The sequence below is a fragment of the Oryzias latipes genome, chromosome 20 (genome assembly GCF_053564925.1).
Source record: "Oryzias latipes strain Hd-rR chromosome 20, Olatipes_Hd-rR_3.1".
Taxonomy (NCBI): Eukaryota; Metazoa; Chordata; class Actinopteri; order Beloniformes; family Adrianichthyidae; genus Oryzias; species Oryzias latipes.
Window position 1 is genome coordinate 29,066,951 of NC_136256.1, and position 22,078 is coordinate 29,089,028.

General features: G+C 40.8%; 2 long non-coding RNA genes across 2 annotated transcripts in view; both read right to left on the reverse strand.

Annotated features, from left to right (window-relative positions):
- Positions 1–21,865, reverse strand: part of LOC144988474 (uncharacterized) — a 47,311-nt gene extending 25,446 nt beyond the window's left edge. Inside the window, exon 1 of the long non-coding RNA XR_013652406.1 lies at positions 20,807–21,865. This is a non-coding gene — a long non-coding RNA (uncharacterized LOC144988474). The remainder of the gene's footprint in view (positions 1–20,806) is intronic.
- Positions 71–1,539, reverse strand: LOC144988365 (uncharacterized). The gene is made up of 2 exons (XR_013652251.1): positions 1,162–1,539; positions 71–345 (listed from the first exon to the last, which is right to left on the reverse strand). It is a non-coding gene; the product is annotated as an uncharacterized LOC144988365 (long non-coding RNA).
- Positions 21,866–22,078: the final 213 nt, after the last annotated feature.

Below are 22,078 nucleotides of genomic sequence, written 5' to 3' on the forward strand. Positions count from 1 at the left end.
ACACCATCAGTCTTTTGTACAAAACACATTTAATGGTCAAACATTAAAAAATGAAGCTTTACAAAATACCAGTGGTGATTATTAGCCATTTATTTTCTTAAGGGGGGCAGTATTTTGTAAGGCAGATGAGATCTGTTCACATTGTTAGTTTTTGTTACATCCTGCTGAGATGACATGCATAGATCAGTACATATATGTTAATGTCTTGGCCATGGTTTTCTGATGTCCCACAAGGGTTGAACAGGTCTGAGAGGAGACAGGACAAGCCACAGAGGGAACAACAACTCCAACAGTTTCCTGCTCTGCCTGGTTTAAGTTAGTCTGTCGTCCAATATCCACAGCATCCTGCACACAAAGAAAAATGTATTTAAGAAAGTTAAAATGAGAATATTATATATATATATATATATATATATATATATATATATATATATATATATATATATATATATATATATATATATATATATACACACACACACACACACACACACATATACACCTTAAATGATACTCAGTAGCTGCATATTGTGAGAGTTAACTTCCTGTATTAACCTGCAATCTTTAAGGTTGAGAATAAAATGGTTTTGGAATACAGTTCAGAATCAGAAAAACTTTATTGATCCCACCCGTGGGAAATTTGCTCTGGTACCTCAAATAAAAATTGTGTTTCTGAATCATAATTTGACTTTTATTTTATTTTTTTAAATAGGGATTAACTTGATCCCAAAGTAGGAAAGGTGTCGCTTTCTTGCAGCAATATGTTGCTTTGTTGTTCAATCCATCTGTAATCCCTAAAGATATATTGAGAAACCTATACATGACTGTACTTCTTGAAAAAAATCTTTGATTAACCCTAGTGACAATTCACGGGCAATTATTCCCAGCTTTACATGACCGATCTTGACACTGTGGTAAGAAACGACTTTGTTTAATCCATAAAAGTCATGAAAAGAGCTGGAAATCCCGCTAGCATTGAGCTAGCTAGCATGCTAACACGGGTGAACAATGCTGATAGTTTGTCACGCAACATCTTACTTTCTAACATCTTTTTTCACTAGCAGCTACTGGTGGAGCTCCTCATCTGACTGTGCTGGCGTCCTCTGGTTACATAAAGTACAAGTTTGATCGTTTAATATAGTAAAAGATATGAAAACTTACCGGCACATTCTAAACTGGTCTGTTGACGTAAGACTCGGTGTTATTCGGCAGCCAATGAGCTTCTGGATATGAGGGATGTCCCGCCTCTCCTCCCCTTGACTGACATGTCGCTGTTTTTACGTGTCGACAGGTTTTAGAATCAAAACCGCAAAAAATAAAAGCGCAACTCAAAAAATAAAAGCGCAACTCAAAAAGACAATTTCAAAATAAAACTGCAACTCAAAAACAGGATTTCAGAATGGCGAGAAAACAAATCGCCAGCTGAGAAATAGGATTGTGCTTTGGGTTATAGCTTTTGGTTGCAAATTGTGGGTTTTGGTTCTCAATTTATGCATTTTGATTCACAGATTTGGGGTTTTGATGCGCGGTTTTACTGTTTTGATGCGCAATTCTTTAGGCGCTATTTTGACACCATATTATCGGATCACCATCAACAGCACCAAAGTACTAACCCTTTAACACCAGGGAGGTCCCTAAATCCCTAAATAACACACGCTCTGTAAATCTAAGACTGGTAATGCGATCAACATGAATCAACTGAAAAGTGTGTCGCAAACAAAAAATGTTACACAACTGTGCAACTTTTCACGTTTCTCTGCAACACAGAATCAGCTGATTCAGCTAGTTTGACGCCCTAGGCGAAACACCAGACGGTGCCACCCCCCATCCCTTTCCAGCCCCGCCCTCAATAACTCAAAGCCTGCATACAGACAAACCCAATAACAAAATGTATCATTTCTCTTACTTTATGAACCACAGAAGCCAAACATACTTGTTTAGTTGAATCTAGTAAATTAGTCAACACATAACACACATCAGTCTGTGTTTTCTTCCTGAAGGCTGCTTCTGGTAAAAACAGACACATTTCTCTGTTTTTCTTGATCTGAATCCAACCCTGACAGCAATCAGGAAAGAATAAATTCCAGTCATTTCCGTTGGCTTCATGAATGAACATCAATGGAAACTAAAGGACATATTCTTCTGTTTTTGTGCGTCAGTGGGACATCAAGCTGAATAAAAAGACAAACGATTGTGAACATTGCATCTGAAGCATTGACTGGATATGAGAACAGAGAAGCTTAGATGAAATCCACCAAAAAGCTAACCAGACCAGTTTAAGTGAAAACCTTCTTTATCCAAATGTTGCTCCAAGTTTGACTCCTCCAACAGTAAATGTGGTCGATTTTGGCGCCTAGCGAGGGTTACGTTTGGACGCCGCCTGCATTCCTTTATCCTTGGAGTCTTTTTCTTCCTCTTCTCTTCTTTTGTTTCTAAACCTGATGTTTGCTTTGATCTTTTGTCCATTTTCCACAACCTTGGAAAGACTTTTCTGTCTGTCAAACACCAGAGTTAAGATGATGGAAACAGATTCACTAAGATGCAGACTCCTGTTTTTTTTTTTTCGTTATTAAAAAATAAATAATTATAATAATAGTAAGAAACTGACTTTGTTGGCTCTTCTACAGTTAAAGGTTGCAGACCCCTGGTGTAAATGGTTGAAGACTTACAGTAGTTGAAAGAATGTCAACACTAGAGTGAAGCTCTGGTGTTACAGGGTCAGATCAACATTTTACCAGTTCAAACAAGTGGGGCTGGTCTGTTCTAAAAAGAGCTTTTCTCACCCAATGTCCAAACCGAAATCAGTGGAAGAATCTTTACAATGGAGTCTCTAGAATCATGTCCTAAAGCCACCAGCACGCAACATTTTCCAGACAAACCGACTTTGCTGCAGCTTAGAATTAAAACTACAGTTATGACGATAAATTTGATCAGCATCGTCTTCTGCCTGCTGCTGGCGGCCATGAGGATGAATGTGAGAGAGGACCCTGTTCGTGGTTACGGCCTTCACAGCTGCTATCCATAAGAAGTGTGGGGGTCATTCCAAACGTCAGCGCTGAACAAGTGCAAACACAGACAAACTGTGATAAAACAGCCAATAGAGACCGTCCTCAAAGCAAGATTGACTTAATAGAACCAATAATTCTTTCAACATTACAGGCCAATAACCTCTGTCCGTTTTCTGAAGTGGCAGCCTGACAATCTTCAGGATCAAATATCTTTTTTTCCTTCCATGCACAGAAATCTGGTGCATGCAAGCTCTCATAAAGCAGTTCTGACGTGGAGGACTCTGGAGCCAGAATGCAGACGAGTGTTAGGTTGGGAAAACAAACTGAGCACGCTTAATTACGCCTTTGCTGCAGGATTTAGCAGATGAAAACATTTGCATTGGACTGCTTAGGCGCTCATCAGTAAAGAATTGTCAAAGCAAAGCTGCTTGTTCAGCAAACGCCTGGAGCAGCACAAGTGAACGGCGAAGAACAAATACCGAAACGAGCGTGTGATTTACAGCGCCGTCTACTCGCTCTGCAGATCAAAGTTTCCTGCAGATATTGACGGGGAACCTCATTTATAAAGACGCCATGGATGTTTGCAGAGTTTAGCGCCACATGATCGACCTGCTACTGAAACATAACTCATGGAACTGAATCTGAAGCTATCTTTCTGTGAGGATTCAGTTCACAGCTCTTAGGAGTTCTAAATCTCCATAAGAGTTGAAATGACAGCAGCCGTCATTTACGAGGCAAACGCCGAACTCTGTAGATGTAAATATATCATTTCTATTCATACTGTGTGTGTATTGAACATCCAACTTTTGCTTATGATTCCTTAGTTATAATTCATTTGGCTTCCATTGTTTCCATAGAAGATAATCCACTCGAAAACCGTCTTTTCCTTTAAACTCCAACAGACTGCAGTAAATTCTATTGTCCGCTCAGACTCCTTCGACTGATTAGATTCAGAATTTCCAAACGCTGCTGGCTGAAACTCTGCACTTACGTTAGAATAACGGTCCTCGGGTAGGTAATCCATCATGCTGCTCTTGTGTTTTACGAGTATTTTGAGTATGTAATCTGAGGCCAAGTCACCAAATTGGTTTATCCAGCAAATTCTGGATCTTCCCGAAACTAATTCATCAGCTGGAGAAAAGCTGAGCTGAGACAGAAAGATCATTGTCCATCAGCGACTTTATGAAGTCATCATTTCTTATATGACATCATTTTTCCCCCTACTTTACTGTAGAGGATCTGTTTTCCCCTCTGCTCCATCACTCCATCAGGAGTAATGATGGTAGCTCAGCACAGAAGGGACAGGGATGCTGTCGGTAACAGGAGGCCGACGTTGGAGCTACCAGGAAGAAGGCCTAGAAGAAGAAGACCAAAGAGGTCCACAGATGGGAGGACATGAGTGAGGAGCATTAAAAAAATACAGAGAACATGAGGTCTGCATGCTTCAAAATGTCAACACAAAAAAGGAAAAGATAAAATCGTCCAACAAAGGTTAAAATGCATCCAGGCACTAAAAAATAAGACAGACCGAAAGAAAGGTGTCGAGACCAACTGATAACTGAACAAATCTATGAAGCCCTACAGGACATTTCAAATTGTAGGTCAAATTAAAAAAATGGAAATGACTGACCTTGAACAGATTTTATTTTACCTTCTCTGTTTTTAAAAGCCTCTTTTTTTTATTGTTCAGATTGTGTTTTAACTAAAATCTGTAGCAGTTCAAAGGTTACTGAAAATTTAACAAGTAGAATATCACTAGAAATTCTTTTGAGTCATTTTCTGATCATCTTTTGATCTATTTTCAAAGCGCTCCCAGAGTTTTTTATTATTTCATTTTTTATTCTGATGCCATTTTTAAAAACCTGTGTAGTTTTCTATGACATAGTTCCTGCAGAGCGGCAGGAGTTCATTAGAAATTCACCTCTGAGTTGTGGGCGGGACTGCCCCCCCTTGCCCTCCTCATTGCTGAGAGCTCCATGTTTACGTGCTTTCCTGCCAGCTTACAGCCTCTCACACCCCCAACCTAACGTTAGCGGTGAAACAAAAATGCTGATCAGTATGACATCCATCCATCCGTCCAGTTCTGATCCAGACTCCAGCTCAGACCAGGAAAACAAAGACGTTCATGGATCTGTTTGGATGCAGATGGATGCATCAGGAGGGAGCAGGGAGCTTGTGGCCCCGCCCAGCATAATTTTTTTATGTCAGAAATAAGATATTTTTCAAACAGTATTTTTTGACAAAATTCGTAGCATTTTACGACTACGTATGACCATAGTCATGTGATCTCTGTACGGTGTATTTGACACAACCTTGAACCTGGATTGGAACCTGCACACTAAGGTTCAGGACCGTCTCCTCGTGTTTGCAATAATGAATTTATCATTCATTCATTTTCTAAACTCGCCTAATCTTCTAAGGGCCACAGGGTTGCTGGAGCCTATCACGGTTTGTCAGTCCTTCGCAGAGCCATGCATTTATGCTAACATGTATTAATATGGATAGATGTGGAAGAACGATTCTCAGATAACGAAAGCAAGATTAACTTTAAAGTTATTAAGTGTATTAATTAAACGACTGTTGCATAAAAATAAGAACAAATGTTCCTAATGTTGTGTTTGAGGCATTTGCTTTTGTTTACTTTCATCTAAATAACAGAAAAAACATACTCATTTTCTCCTTCAACTCTCTAATGTCACATTTTTTTAGAGCATCTTGTTCTGAAGAAGTGAACAGCACAAAACCGCTGACTCGGGTTTCTTCTATGCCCCTCCCCTGTGAGTTTTCTGTGGGGACTTCCATGTCGAACAGGTCACAAGAATCTGACTAATGTAAAAAAAGATATCTGTATCTGAAAATATAAGCATTTATATCACTATTTTCACATTTTCTTAATATAGGATTTCACTGTACACACAAAAGTAAGAAGCTCTCTGCTAAGGAAGCAGATTAAATGAAAGCCAATCAAATGGAAAATGAAATGAATCTCGTATACAAGGACTTCTAAGGAGTAGAATCAGCACAAATTAAATTAATTCTGCCCATAGTTGGGTAAAAGAAAAAGAAACTGTACATCACAAGAAAATAACAGTTTGTTTTTAAGTGTCACTAATGCTGGAAAGTGAGCTTTTCCTCTGAGAACAAATGAATGTAGACACATATAGTTGACTCACAGGTTAGCAAATATCTGAAAGTCAACAAGGATAATCTTTTAAATTAATTTCTGTACATGCTAAACAGTAAAATGCATTGGATTGTATTTCAAAAGAGGACAAAGTGCTCCTCGGTCACCAGATAAACTGGGGAAGGGAACAAAACCCGCCCGGTCTAACGGCAGACAATCACTCAGTTTTAAAGCATGAACAAAGACACCATTAAAGAGAAACACAGAAACCCTGTCTTAGCTTTTGTGTCTCGAGTCCCCGTGGTGATGTGCAAGAGCACTTAACCTTCCAGCATGGCGCTCGGTGGGGTTTCCACCCAAACACAGGGCCTGTCACGAGAGCGAGGTCCACTGGGACTCCAAACAAAAGGCCATGGGCACGCAAGGCCAGGCGCAATCTGTCCACTCCTGCACTTACACAAGCAGACGGCACTGACGGGCAATGAGAATTCCTGTTCTTTAGCAGAGCTGAGCTGCACAGCAGATCTGCCTGCAGCTCAGCCAAACATCTGACCGCTGCACGCCTCTCACAGCAGTGAGGAGAGATGGGGGGCTTTTTCGGGGAAAAAGTCTAAATTGTAGGCACTCGTGAAGGTAAGAATTAATATCATGTCACTTTCAAATGTGCCAGAGGAGGACTCCATGATATAATTATAGCCTGAGAGGAAATGTAGAAAGACTTGTCATGAAACAAAAACAGAGGCAAGGCATGCGAGCCTCAGGGGATGATGGAGGATCTGAAGACTTTAATGTCGAAAAAGAAAACATTTTTGGAAAGCAGATAATTGTCTTCATTAAATCTTTTACAAACAATTATAGAAACTCTAAAATCCGAGTGATGGAAAAGAGAATACAACTGTAAGGCAGAGCTTTGAGCCTTTCACTTTGCCAGAAAGCGTCCATGACACGAGCTGTGTGATCACCAGCACACGGGTGCAAACAGCGGGGATCACACTGCTCCACCCGACAGAAGCAGCTCCAGCTACATGGATACAGATTATCAAGGCCTTCATGTGACAGGGAGAGGAAGGGAAGCGCAACAACAACTGCAGCCCCCGACCAAGCCTGCTGAAGGCTCCTGGGAGGCTTGGCGAGGAGATTCAGCCGCTGATGCTGACAAACTGTCAATGAGGATCCTGTCTTCAGGATGGAAACTAGATGAAATTAGAACAAAGGAAACAAAGGCACAGCACAGTGAGCTCTGGAAGGTGAAGTGACGATGGATCCGCCACAAAAATTACTTTGTCTGATTTCACTTTGTGAAAGACTAACGGAAACTTTAAACCACAAACGCAATAAGGAATGTGGAGAAAGTCTGAGGCTGTGGGTCTCAACCAAAGAAAGGTGGCAGGTCTTCTCCAGGTGGGTGGAGTTTAAATATTGTGGGGGTCTGTTCAGTAGTGAGGGAAGATCAAACACTAAGACCAACAGGTATTATACCGGGCAGTCTTTGTTCCAGTACTCACCTATGGTCATGAGCTTTGGGTCATGACTGAAAGAACAAGGTTCTGGATTAAAGCGGATGAAATGGGCCTCCTTCACTGGAAGGGTGGCTGGGCGCTCCCTTAGCAATAGGATCAGAAGGCCGGTCACCCGGAGAGAGCTTGGATTGGAACCTCTGCTCCTCCACATCCAGAGGAGCCAGTTGAGGTGGATCGGGCACCTGGTCCAGATGCCTACCAGACGCCTCAATGGGGAGGTGTTGTGGTCATGTCCAACTGGATGGGGACCAAAAGGACGACCCAGGACACACTGCAGAAACATAGTCTCTTGTTGACATGCATGGGAGCAGCTTGGGATTTCTCTGGAAGAGCTGGAGGAAGAAGCCAGGGAGAAGGAAGTCTGGACATCTTTCTCTTCAGATTCTGCAGAACCGTGGAGCTTTTTAGAGAACGGCAGCAGCACACGGTAAAAACAATGAGCTTTTACTCTGTTTGCAGCAACTGTCACTGTAGCTCAAGACCACAATTTCTAAGAGTTTCTCATTCATAAGGACACTTCAGGTAAGAATGAAAAAAAAAGAAAAAAGGCAAAAAGAGAGGAAACCAGAGCCAAGTCTGACTGAGCCGCCTGTTCATTAAGCTGCTTTGAAGTTGTATGTATTACTTTCTGTTCTGGTCAGCTTTGATTATCAAATGTCTCAAAGTAAACTATGCACCCAAGTCCGATAAACTTATAAAAGTGTGCAGAACTGGTTTATGGTTGAGCTGTTATGAACAGTTGTTTCCTTTTCTGTTTTTTTGGGGGGAAAAAATCTCCTTAATATTCTAAATGTATCAAGATATTAAGATTCAGTGTTAACATTGTCTTAAAAAAAGCCTGCATGTCTGAAAAACAAAGTTGAAAGCTTGAAGCCCCGCCCACTTTCTCATTTAGTGTCTCTAAATGGAAAAGTTGAATAGTTCAGGTATGTCAGGTGTTTGTTTTTAAGGTGAACCCAGCATAGAAACTGAAGCAGCTGGAAGATCGTCAGCAGAATCCTCTTCCTACACGCATGTCTGGAAAAGACGTCCCACCTTAATCCTTCAGGTTATTGTAGCATGTCATTGACACAAAACCATGAAAGGATGATTAAGATAAGCTAATTATCACAGCATAATGAACAAGAACCACGTCTGCCATGATGCAAAGGGCTGCAATGTTGGTTTTTCTTGGTGAAGAACCTTCCGGGTCTGAAAATGTCTTTTTTTTTAGTTTTAGTTGGACGTGAAAGTGGAGAAAAAAAATAAAATAAATAAAAAATCTGACGAGCTTCGTGTTCTGGAGTTTGACAATGAGCAGCAGATGCTGCTTCTGTTGCAGGAGGAAAAAGATGTAGAAATCATCCGTTTAGAGGCGGAAGTCTCAGATTATAATCAGAGATGATCAAAGTGGGAAATCAGAATCATTTTCAGACATCAGTCATCTGTTATGTGTCATTATGAAAGTACAGAAGAGCACAAGGCCTCAGTTTTGGCTTTTTTTTTTGCTGTTTAGATTTTTTTTCCACATTATCTAACCAGAAAAGTCCCATTGATATCTGCAGATCTCTTCTTCAGGAGAGTCCTGGCCAAGAGGGAAATTACTCCACAACTCAGGACATTTCATACAATTAAAACAGAGAAAAATATCAAATTAATTCCAGTAAGATGTTTCATTTCCAGGTCCTTCAGAATAGCATCAAACAGACAAAGTTGGGAGACGGGCTGAATTGTCCTCTGGTGCCCGATACTGGAATGCCATCGTTCCCTTCTCTCTCCTGTCACTAGGGACCTGCCTCTGGCTCATCTCTGGCTCGACTCTGCTCTGTACCTGACCGAGTACCTCGTCTCTGCTCCTGCTCCTACACCTGGCTGTGGATCCTGTCTCCGGCTCGACTCGCGCCTTTGACTGTCCCCCCAACCACAGCTGGATGAAGCTCGTCTGCTGGACTTTTATATATGTAGCTGTAGATTTAGATAAGTTAATCCTTCTCTAAGAGTTCTGGTAAATCACCTATCCGTCCTGGGGGAGGATCCCTCCTTCATGTGGGCACCCCTAAGGTTTCTTCGTTTTTTCCGGAATCCGTTTTTTTAGGAGTTTTTCCTTACCGCGAAGGGGGGTCTAAGGGCAGGGATGCCAGTATAGCTTAGTCAGTTTGTTAGTTCATTTTTAGTTTTTTTCCTATTGAACTCTTTGTATTCGTGATCCTTTTGAGTTCATGTTTTACTTCGAAGCCCATCGAGACGACTGTTGTTGTGATTTTGGGCTATACAAATAAAATTGAATTGAATTGAATTGAATAGGGACAGATGGCTAGTTAACGTTCCGGGACCAGACAGGCAGAAAGTCCCAAGCTTAACCCTTTCCTCTCATGAAGAAAAGCAACTCTGCACCGTTCTGCTACTCTTATGTTCATGTTGCATAGGCAAGGCAAGTTTATTTGTATAGCACAATTCGTACACAAAGTAATTCAAGGTGCTTCACAAAACAGAAAAATGCATTAAAATCACAATACATCATAGAAATAATCAACATAAAATTTACTTTAAAAGAAAAGGAAAAAAAAAAAAAAGATTTAAAAAGAAAGGAAGGAAAGAAAGGTGCAGATAGGACCTTTCAGTCATATACACGGCTAAACAGAAATGTTTTAAGTCTAGATTTGAACATGAACACAGAAGAGGCCTGTCTTACGCCTTCAGGGAGGCTGTTCCAGATTTTAGCTGCAGAATATTGAAACGCTGATTCCCCTTGTTTAGTTCTGACTCTGGGAATCAACAGGAGGCCGGTCCCTGAGGTCCTCAGAGTACGAGATGGTTCATATGGCACTAACATGTCAGAGATGTACTTTGGTGCTCGGCCATGGAGAGACTTGTACACAAGCAGAGCTGCTTTGAAGTCTATTCTTTGAGGTACAGGGAGCCAGTGCAAAGACCTGAGCACAGGACTAATGTGATCATACTTCCTGGTTTTGGTCAGGACTCGAGCAGCAGCATTCTGGATGTACTGAAGCTGTTTTACAGCTCGTTTGGACAGGCCGGTGAGCAGGCCGTTACAGTAGTCTAACCTACTGGAGACAAATGCATGGATAAGTATCTCCAGGTCTCGCTTTGAGATTATTATTTTGATTTTGGCAATGTTTTTCAGGTGGTAAAATGCCGCTGATGTTACTGACTTGCTATGCCTCTTAAAGTTCAGGTCAGAGTCCATGATTACCCCTAGATTTCTGACTTGATTTGAGGGTTTAAGAGAGAGAATGAAGGTAGCTGCTGACAATTTCTCTTTGTTTCTGTGGGCCAAAAACAATAACTTCGGTCTTGTCTGAGTTTAGCTGGAGAAAGTTGTTCTGCATCCACGCACTGATCTGTTGGAGGCAGTGGTTGAGAGAATCCACCGGCCCATATTCACCTGTTGTCAGTGACACATAGATCTGAGTATCATCTGCATAGTTGTGATAAGATATGTTATTACTGCGTATTAACTGCCCTAGTGGCAGCATGTAGAGGTTGAACAGAAGGGGTCCCAGGATCGATCCCTGGGGCACACCACAATTCAAGCCCATGTAGTCTGAGACACAACTCCCAATTTCAACAAAATATTTCCTGTCTTCTAGATAAGACTTGAGCCAACTTAGGGCAGACCCAGAGATGCCAACCCAGTCTTGGAGTCTGTGCAAAAAGATCCCATGATCAACAGTATCAAAGGCAGCACTCAGGTCTAGCAGGATTAAGACAGAGACTTTTCCATCATCAGTGTTCAGGCGGATGTCATTGGTTACCTTGATAAGAGCAGTTTCTGTGCTATGATGGGGTCTAAAACCTGACTGGAAAACATCAAACGAATTGTTTAATAAGAGAAAGTCAGTGAGCTGTTGGTAGACAACTTTTTCAAGGACTTTTCCTAAAAATGGCAGATTAGAGATAGGTCTGTAATTATTCAGTACAGTGGGATCAAGACCACTCTTTTTCAGGAGGGGTTTAATGACTGCAGTTTTTAAGGCCTCTGGAAATATTCCAGATTGAAGAGACATGTTAACTATTTGAGTAATTGATGGCAACACACTGTTCAAGACAGACTTTAGAAATCTAGTGGGTAACACATCAAGGCAGCATGTAGACGAGCTCAAACGGGTGATGGTCTCTTGGACAGTTTGGTCAGTGACAGGTACAAAGTGAGTCAGCTTAGAGTGAGTAGGTGGCCGTTCGATAGTTATATGTGTTGTGGAGTTGATGGCTTTTTTAATGCCCTGAACCTTGTCATTAAAAAATACAGCAAACTCATTACATTTAGGTGTACAAACCAATTCTATTGGTAGCTGGGTTGGAGGGTTAGTTAATCTGTTTACTGTTGTGAACAGGATACGAGAGTTGCTGCTGCAACTTCCAATTATTTCAGAGAAGTACCTTTCCCTTGTTCTGCATAAGATCTGGTTATAAGCGTACAACTCCGCCTTATATATTCCATAATGAACCTGGAGTTTTGACTTGCGCCACTTTCGCTCAGCTCTGCGGCACTGTTGTTTCTGTGCCCTGACTAGATCATCATTCCTCCAGGGAGCTTTCTGTCTATGTTTTCTCAATTGAACTTTCATAGGGGCAATGGCATCCAGAAAATTCAAGATGCTAGAAGTAACAGAATTCAGCATTTCATTAACATTGGCACCAGAGACGTTTTCAGGGTTTATCATTTCTACAAACTGTGCCCTAGTGCTCTCATTTATTTGTCTCCTTTGGACAACTGCAGGGCCAGGCGGTGGTTTGGGAGCAACAGACAGGTCAAAGAATACACAGAAATGATCAGAGAGGGCGACATCAACCACACTGACATTGTAAATAGTAACCCCCCTTGTGATGAGCAGGTCCAGAGTGTTCCCTCTGCTGTGGGTGGGGCAACTCACATGCTGAATTAGACTAAAGGTTTCAAGGACAGCATTGAGCTCTTTTGCATTTCTGTCATTGACATTATCAACATGAACATTAAAATCACCTGTAATGACTAGACCATCAAAGTCTGTGCACACAACTGAGAGCATTTCAGTGAAATCATCAATAAAACTTTGGCTGTGCTGAGGAGGTTTGTACATAACTATGCAGAGTAAGGGAGGAGTTTGTTTTAACTCAATCTTAAAGGACACATACTCAAATGATGAAAACACACCAAATGATAGTCTGCGGGTTGCAATATTATCTCTAAACAGTGCAGAAACGCCTCCACCCTTTTTATTTTCTCGTATTTCCGATTCATGTTTGTAGTTGGGGGGAGTTGATTCGACTAGAACTATGTTTCCTGTGTTTTTGTCAAGCCATGTTTCAGTTAAAAACATAAAATCAAGATTAAAAGAAGAGATAAGATTATTGATTAAAAATGATTTGTTGCATAAAGATCTGACATTGAGTGCAGCAAGTTTGAGATTAGTTTCCTTGGGACTGGTCAAAACCTTCTTGCAAGGGATGTGAACTAGATTTCTTTGATTAGACAGTCTAACTGCCCTTTTTTGCATTCTACGTGGTGCAACTACAGGTATAGCACCAGAAGGAAGCTGTTCATCACAGGGCCCCAGTTTGACATATGGATGCAATGCCGGTATGAAAAACTGTTTTTCACCGGATCAGAATCAACCGATTTCCGTTGATCGTGTGAACAGTCAATGATTCACAGTACGTTAAAGTAGATGTTGCTGACAACAAGAGTTAAATATGAAAGAATAACCCAAATGCCTCCCTTTTATATAAATCTGTACCAGTGTATGAGCCGCCGAGCCGACGCGAGTCCGGTTCACAGTGGTGAGTTTTTTGGTATAAAACGCTAAATGGCATGAAAAACTGAATCCAACGTGTGCATGTGTCCAACATGGACCGGATCATGTGTGTATATAACGTACCCATAATCCACGCAGGAGGAAATGTTGCAGCAACAAGTCCCTTCCTTGCATAGAAAGAAAACAATTCTTGTTTCTGGAATAAAAACTCAGCTTTAGACACAACGTCTTTAAAAGAGCATAGACACAAGAATGAAATGGCAACACATTTGTTAAAGACGTTTGTGTGTCTCTCCTGGTCTCTTGTATGGAGTCATTCTAAGGCATGATATTGTTGACATTGTTCTTGGATTTCTCTGATGACTTCATGCAGTCAGGCAGAGATGTTCCTCATCCTGGAGGTTTTTTGGTTTCATTCGGATAAATCTGAACTTCCTAACTATTAAAGCTAATCTACAGTCATCCCAGACTTCAGAGGCTTTTCTGTCTCAAACTAAAACAATCCAACTATCATTTCAGAGTAAAAACACGTTTTTAAATTCTCTGGGAATGAGATGACATTTCATTTTAATAGAAAAACCAGTGGCACATAACTATCAAGTTATTATTGTGAGCCAAAACTAATTCTGCTGATTATTCTGGAGAACTGAAGCAAAGCCTAAAAAGTGAAACGTGTTAATAAAAGCTCAGACGTGATGAACGACAAAGTCAAAGTGGAGTCGGCTTCAAAGGCACACAATGAAAGACGCCGCGCTCCCCGTCCTTCAGGATCCAAATCGATGCGGCTGATCCTTCAGGAGGGGGCGTATTGGAGGGCGCCGCGCCCCCGTACGATGGATGAGCCACACCAACCTTGGAAGGCTTGGAAGTGTGCAGCCAAGTCTGATTCATCAACTTTAACTCTTCAAATAAAAGTCAGCACAGCTCGCCAGCTTGATTATCAGATGACTTCTGCTCCATTATAGAGGATGACACCTCCCATTTTGAGCTGCTTGAAAGCCGCTGGCATTCTGAAAGATGAGGCAATGGTGGTTTAGCCGTCGCTGCATGGATCCAAAACTTTTCCTGCAGAGCAAAGAGCAGATTTCCCTGATTGGACTCAATCTGTTCAGTTTTTCCTTGGCTGGCTCACTGACTTACTTACACCTAAACGGATAAAAAGGCGGGCTTTTAAATCCAGTAACATGTTAGTGAAATCACTTTTACATTCATTTGCACATGTTGATCTGAGGAAGGAGCGTCTTCAGACGTTTCTCATAGAAACACCAGAACAGGAAGTCAATGTTCCCTGAGGTTCCAACTGAAATCTGAACTCCATCTTCCCCTTTATTCAGTTATTCTTTGGTGATTTACATTCTCTCCTTGCTAGTTACACTTTGATCAAATTAGATAATTGTCAAATATGGAAATGAGAGAAAGAAAGAAATGATCAGCTAAATATTAATCAATTTGAATTAAATGTCAGTTGAAGAATAATTTCAAAGACAGAAAACATTAAATGAGACAAAAATGTAAATAGACATCGTTTGCTTAAAGTCACCACATTCTACATGGAATTATTTATGGTTCTAATATTGTTGTATTTATTCTAACAGTTTTCAACACCGTTTTTGGCTGAATTTAAATGTCTCCCTCTTTTTTTAAGATTAACAATTTATGCACAAATCACTTTGTTCATACAGTACATCCAGTTACGACATCCTATGAAAGCCTGTATATTTTCCCACAGATTAAGATACACACACATTTAATGTCAATTTGAGCATTTAGGGACTGGCAGATGCCACAAATGTGTCTCAATGACTATTTCAGTCAAAGGATCAAAAATGGCCAATAGGAGGCAGGAGGTCCACACTTTAACCTCCATTAAAACATCCATTTGGTTCAGGTCTTTTTCTTCTGTGTAGAATAATAGAAATGTTTTAGGTTGTTTTTTATTAAATCACTTCAAAATAAGATTGGGCATTGACATATGAAAACATTTTTTAAGACAGAGCTGATTATTTAATGAGGATGTCCTGATTCCTTCACATTGACACAATATTTGTGTCGTGTTGATTTGAAGAAGGGTTGGAGTGTCTGACTGACAGATCAGGGTATCTGGACTTTGATCTGTTTGAATCAAACCCTCCAACTGTCTGGATACCTGCGTACCTGTCTGTGCATATCTATACAGGTGTACATACACACCTGTATAGATATCTGTACTACCTTTGTATTGATTTTTGCTAGCTTTTTTTTTTTTTTGTCTTTTACTCTTGCACCTCAACATCAAGGCCATCAGAGGCCCTTTAAGTACAAAAACCACATTTACCCGCTCTTCTTTCTGTAGCTCAACTGCGTGCATCGACAGGCTAACCCTTTTTTAACCAAAGGGTGTTGGTGATGTTCTGAGGTAAAGGTAAGACAGAAAGACCTGTTCACATTCCCAAACACACCAGACTTTCTCTTTAGTGAAGACGCCTGTGAATGTTCTTTTCTAAAGGACGTCCATCATCTAAACAGCAGCTTAAAGGTTCTTCATGGGCATTCACAGGCCTGAAAGTTGAAGGCAGACATTCACAGCACCTGCTCCAGGTACCACATTAAAGCTGAGCACTGCGGCTTGTGTCGGTGTCTCTGCAGGCGCTCACATTGAACACAGTGGGGACCTGGAAATCACAGCCCTGTAACCAAAGCTTGTCCAGTGAAGGTCATGGAGCAGAGAATATATCTGTTCCAAAGGCAGGTCTGCTGGAATAGATGAATCACAAGTAACTGCAGCTGCTGGAGGTTTTTTATTCGGTTTTTGCCAAAGTGGGACTTTTGTCAGACAAACTGAATAAAATATTCAGAGCTAAGAGGAAGATTTTTTACAGGATCAACGCCATCATTAAACGGATGCAGACTGAAAACTGTGAGACTGAAACTCTTTCACTATTTATGAAAATAATGCTTGTGTCCCACCATGCATGTTGCACTAGAAAAGTCATTTGGGTGTGATTATTGGTTAGTATGATGGCTCTAAATGTGATGAGAAAGAACAGAGAAAAACGTCAGAATGTTAGGTCTAAAGAACCCAACTGTAACACGACACCAGACAAAACTGTGTATCTCACTCGTCAACATGTGTGCATGTGAGCCAACATGTGAGACATCACAAGCTTCATAAATACATTCAAGAAAGGAGAGTTGAAGAGATTTCTCTGCTTTTAAAGTTGGCTTTAACAACAGTCTGGAGTCCAAAATGAAGTAATCGCGTCTGTCTCTTCTTCCTGAACACCATAACTTTGACTTGTTCATGTTCTCAGAAAACCAGGATTACTCTTTTGACCATCCATTTTTACCGTATTCATTCTTTAATAACATTTAATTTATGATATAGTTCTTGTTTTTAAGCCAATCCTGTTGAGTATCAATTTTACATTTCTGGTACTTCCTTCTGTTTTTTTTCCAAGTTGCCAATTCTAACCAAAAAAGAAAAAACCTATGTAACGCGTTCGTGTTAGTTTGCTTTCCATTTCTTAAATAATATTAAACTCAACCAAAATTGGTTTTGTAAACACGTTTGTTGGGAATGGGAGTTAAAATCAAGGCTGCGCATGAAGACAATACAGATTTATGGGAGGGAATCATTCCTGTGCAGAGCCTCATACGCAGCAGTGTGAATGTCTGCATTTCTACGTTTACTCTGCATGTTTCTGTCAGCTTTTCCCATGCATTCTGCTTTCAGCTGTACAGAAACTGTTGGGATGCTTATATAAAGTGGATGGGAGGGTCTGCTGGGATCACAGACATCCTCCTGCATGGATGAAATCCACTGAACCCAGAAGATCAGGCAGGTCTTCCAAAGCAGAGTCACATGATCTGATGAAGGACAGAGACAGACTGCTGGCGTCCAAAATAATGTTTGGAGACTTACATCTAGGCTACAAGAAAACCAACAATGTTGATGAACATGAGAAACTAAAGACCGGTGCTGGTTCATGGGTCACTCAGTACCAGGTCAGAGAAAAAAAAAACATTACTTACATTTTTCTTTTTATTTATTACCCAATTCTTAATGTTGTGAAACTACTGGATTCTCTCCACCACATCCATCTATGACTTACTCCCCCAATGCAGGTCAAGATGCTCATATCGGTCACATCTTAAGGGTCTTAAATCCATCCGTTACTGTCTTAAATCGGCTGATCTGACAAGTAAATTAAAACCCTACAGGCTAGCAAAGGTAACAAAAAACAAATAAATGTATTTGGAAAGTGTCTTTGTGCAGGAAAAAACATCCAGTGAGTAAACAGAACATCCTTCAACTTCAAAATTAAAGAAAGCTGCATTTGACTGACACAAAATATGGAGCTGTGCTCAAACACCAAACCCGCTCTGCATAGTTTACGACAACCGTCCAGAATGCTGCTAATAAATTTGCAGACACAGTGGATTCAAGTTCATTATCATATTAAGAAAGTGTTTTAGGTTATATTTAGGCCAGTGATGGCTAATTCACTTTATCAAAGCTAAAGTTGGCTTCTGGTTTCTCCACTAAATGGGTTAAAGGAGAGTCTAAGCCACAATTTAATGGGTCCTACAAAGAAAGTTTTAGCCGAATGGAGATATTTTACAGAGGATGAAGATTTACTTTTTGCTTAAACGTTAAGGGAAACCAGAAGCAGAATTTAAAAAAAGTCTGTAAATACAGCCTGACATCACAGCAGTCAGGGGCTAAAAAAAGGCTTTATACTCTTGGACTAAGGTACACCATCCTTTGGCAAAAAAACTGAAAATGAATACAACGTGTTCATCTTTTTCCTTTGTTTCAATTTTCTTAGAAAGACCTGATATGAAGTTGGAGCGGCGAAGACATCTCCAGTAGTGTTTAATTTAAGTACAGCGGGAAACCTTGTTATGTTGATACTATTGTACTTTACACAAAACAAAACATTTTTTTTCCTTGAGGCCAAGAAGACGAAGCTCTCTGTGAGACATACCAGCAATAAAAACAACAGCATGAGGGCTCATGCTCAGGCAGCACAAGAGGACACGAGCTGCTGTCTTGTCGCCTTAATAATTGCAGGACAAACGCAATTGGAACCAACACACCGATGGTCCCCAATCTCAGCAGCTCGTTATTAGAGAGAAGCCCAGTGGAGCTCGTTAGAGGACGAGGGGAGATGCGGTAAATAAGGTTAATTGGCCGATCTGTCAGACCCGGGAAGATGCTCACGCTGACACGGAACAACCGGAACATGATTTCACCCTTTGTTTCCACAACTACCCCCCCGGTTTGTGCTCATTAGCATTTTGAAGGGGTGATGCGGTTGCTGGAGAGGTGGAGATTGTAACCAAGGTCTGCTGTGTTGAAACCACAGGTGAGGAGACCCCCCCCCCCCCCGGAGCTTCAACGTTTGTATTCTGTTTTGTACGTCCAGCCTGATGCCTGAGCTCCTTGGCATTTTCTGATTATCTATTGCACCAAAATGAAGGGAATAAATACAACCAATGCCAGAAGAAAATGTCTGTATCTGTTTGTCACCTTGGCTTGATAAACTACTAAAAGCAATGTGGATTTGTCACAAAAATATAGAAAAAAAGTGACTCCTTTTTTAAAACTCTGTTTCCATTTACAGAGCAGAGAGGCTTGACTGAATTAGCCTCAGTGTCACAGAGACCAATTTGTCAATTACTTTCAATAGCAACTCATTAGTTGTGAGTAAAAAGAGGAGTAGTGGGCCAATAAGCACGGCTCCACCTTGTTCTCCACTTGATTCGTCACCAACTATTCCTTGGCTAACAGCTAATGAAGGCCAGGGTTTGGGATGTCCTCAGTGGCAACCTCAATTTTTGCTTGTTCCTATAAGGAGCAACAGACTGTTAATTAGCAGGGGGTGGGGGGGTGGGGGGGGGGGGGGTCTGTCATAACTTCTAGCCAATCAGAGCTCAAGACAGGAAAATGTGTTTCAAGGAACTTTGTATTTTCATTTCCTGATGAGGACTTTGACTTTTTCATTCCTGATAGCAACTTTATTTCTGCAACGATCACTAATTGCTTTTTTAACAATACAAATTAGAAATCCCACTAAATTCTAATTTCAGAGTTTGTGTTCTGTGGACATTTTTAGGAAAATTTCCATTAAACCACATTAGGAATCAGTTAAATGCTGTTATAAGGAATTACTTATTTTAAATTAAATTATTTGTTCAGTCAACACAACACATGCAGTTTGCATTTTCACACAAATCTCTGTCTTTAAGCTGTTCCCTTTAGGGATTTCCACAGCACATTATCTGCCTCCAGCTAACTCTCTCTTCTGCATCTTCCTCCCTCATGTCCTCCTCTTCAGTCCTCCTCTATCCTGGTGTCTCCAGCCTCAGCATCCTTTCACCAACATCATCAGTGTTCCCCCTCTCAACGTCCAAACATCTCCATCTGTTTCCCTGCATTGATCTTCAGAACATCCACCACGATCTGTTCCTCTGATGATTCATTCCTGAACCATCTACACATCTGCTGTCAGCTTGGTCTTCTACACCTTTCCTTTGGTCAAACATCACACCTGAAACCTACCTCCACCTGCTCACTTTCTGCTGTTATGGACTGTTAAACTTAAAGTCCTCCACTTTCTGTAAAAATCCATCATTTTTAAATAGATTTAGTATATGTTTAACACATCACATTTAATATTTAAGAATATTTTAACATACGTGTACCTATAAGTACATTTATCAATACCATTTTTACTGCCATTTTTAAATGTTCTTTATCATTTGAAATTTTTTGCCTTATTAAATGTCCATCGAGCCTCTGACAAACGGACCAGAACCACACAAACATTTTGCTAATTTATAGTTCATTTAAAAACTACATTTTCATCACATCAACACCAATTTCAAGCTGCATAACAGAAACAGGAAGTGTGTCACTTCCTGTTTCAAAAGACTCAATTTCACAAAAGTCAAACTGAAGAATCAAGAACAAGTTTAGTGCTCCATCCTCCTCTGGAGGCGCTGACGAAATACAAACATCCAACCTCCACTGAAGTCACACCAGACGGATCTTCTTAGTGCGTAACTGACAACCTCATGCAGAGTTTGAATAGGCCCAAGAACTGCTGCATACCAGGACGGACGCTTAACCCTTGTGCTATCTTAGATGACCCCCCCCCCCCCCCCCCTTACATTGGCGTGTTCTCCCTACCATGACAAAGGTGGATAAAGGTGGAAAGATTTCATGTAACCCATGGACACCAGTGAAGATCACAAATCATTGAAGAAAAAAGGTTCAGAGCACTGTCTAGTGGGTCTAGATGACCCAACTCCTAACGTTAAAGGATAGGGTTACGCTGCTGCTTAAAAACATGTGCATGTCAGGATTGGTGCTTTTAATTGACCTCCTCAGAGGTCAAAGGAGCTTTTGTGAGAAACCCCCCCCATCAGGCTTACCTCGACCAGCAGAGATGATGTCTCAGCAGAAGGTGATTCTATTGGATCTGGTTCTCCCGTGAAGGTTCCTGCTGTTTTTGGAGTCCCCTCCTGTTGATTGATCATCAGTTCAGTTCCTTATGTTTCCCCACTCATGAAACGTCTTTGGACGCACATTTAACTCTTTTGGCGTCTCCTCTTGATGAATGTCTGAATCTGGAAACAGCTTATCTATCATCCAGCTTGAGCAGTCAGACTCCGCCCACCTCAGACTCAACTCTGCCATCACCACAGTTGGTCCTCACTCATTTGTCTCATCTGGCTTTGATCTCCTTGCATCTTCCTCCATCTCTGTTCTTGGTTTGGATCTCATGTGGTGCCGAGTTCAGAAGACTCAGCAGGTCCTTCCGTTCATCAGACATCAGCTGCTGCTCCTCAAAATCCTTCTTCATCTCATTATTTGTCTTTTCCTTGTACCTGCCGTGTCCAAACCCAAACTTCTGAACCACATGGCTATTTCCCAATGTTGACTCTGTTTTTGCATTAAAGCTTTTTAACCGGAGCTGCACAGAAAGTGGGGGACATGCATGTCCTTGTAGAAACCATCACCCAACAATTGGAGACAGGTGTGTTCATGAACTGCATCCAGCAAACAGTTTGTGGGAAAATCCACTTAGAGGGAATTTTAGGTTTAATTAAGTTTACATCCTCACATAAAATCATGGCAACACAACAAAAATAATACTGAGTACAGAGTTACATGTCTACATATTTCTACTCATGATTCAAGGATAAAATTACTGTTTGCAATTGCATTTAACAAGATGCTCTTCTTGAGACACCCCCACTTGCAATGTTGGTTTGTCCCAAAGGCTCTGAAGGCATTTATGCTAGGATGTTGAGCTCTTTTATTTTCTAAGAAGTGGTGAATTCTTCCTCAACCTTATGTAGCCTAAAGGATGGTTCTGTTCAGACGCATGATGGCAGACATGGATCGTTTGGGAGAACAAAATCTTCAGAACAACTGTTTCAAAAAAAAAAATTAAATCTTGTGAAATGCTTAAAAAGTTCAAATGCTAAACATAATAAACTGGAATAGTTCATTTTTTAACTTCATAGGTTATATGGTAGTTTTTGTGAGAAAGGACATTTTTCTGATGTGGTACAGCGGCCCTGAAGAGCAAATCACTCCAAAAAATTAAAGATCACGGCGACAGTTAAAAAAGCAGAATGTATAATACAAAGGCAACGTTACATCTTAGAAATTAAAACAAAAATCCAAGCTCTGCTAAT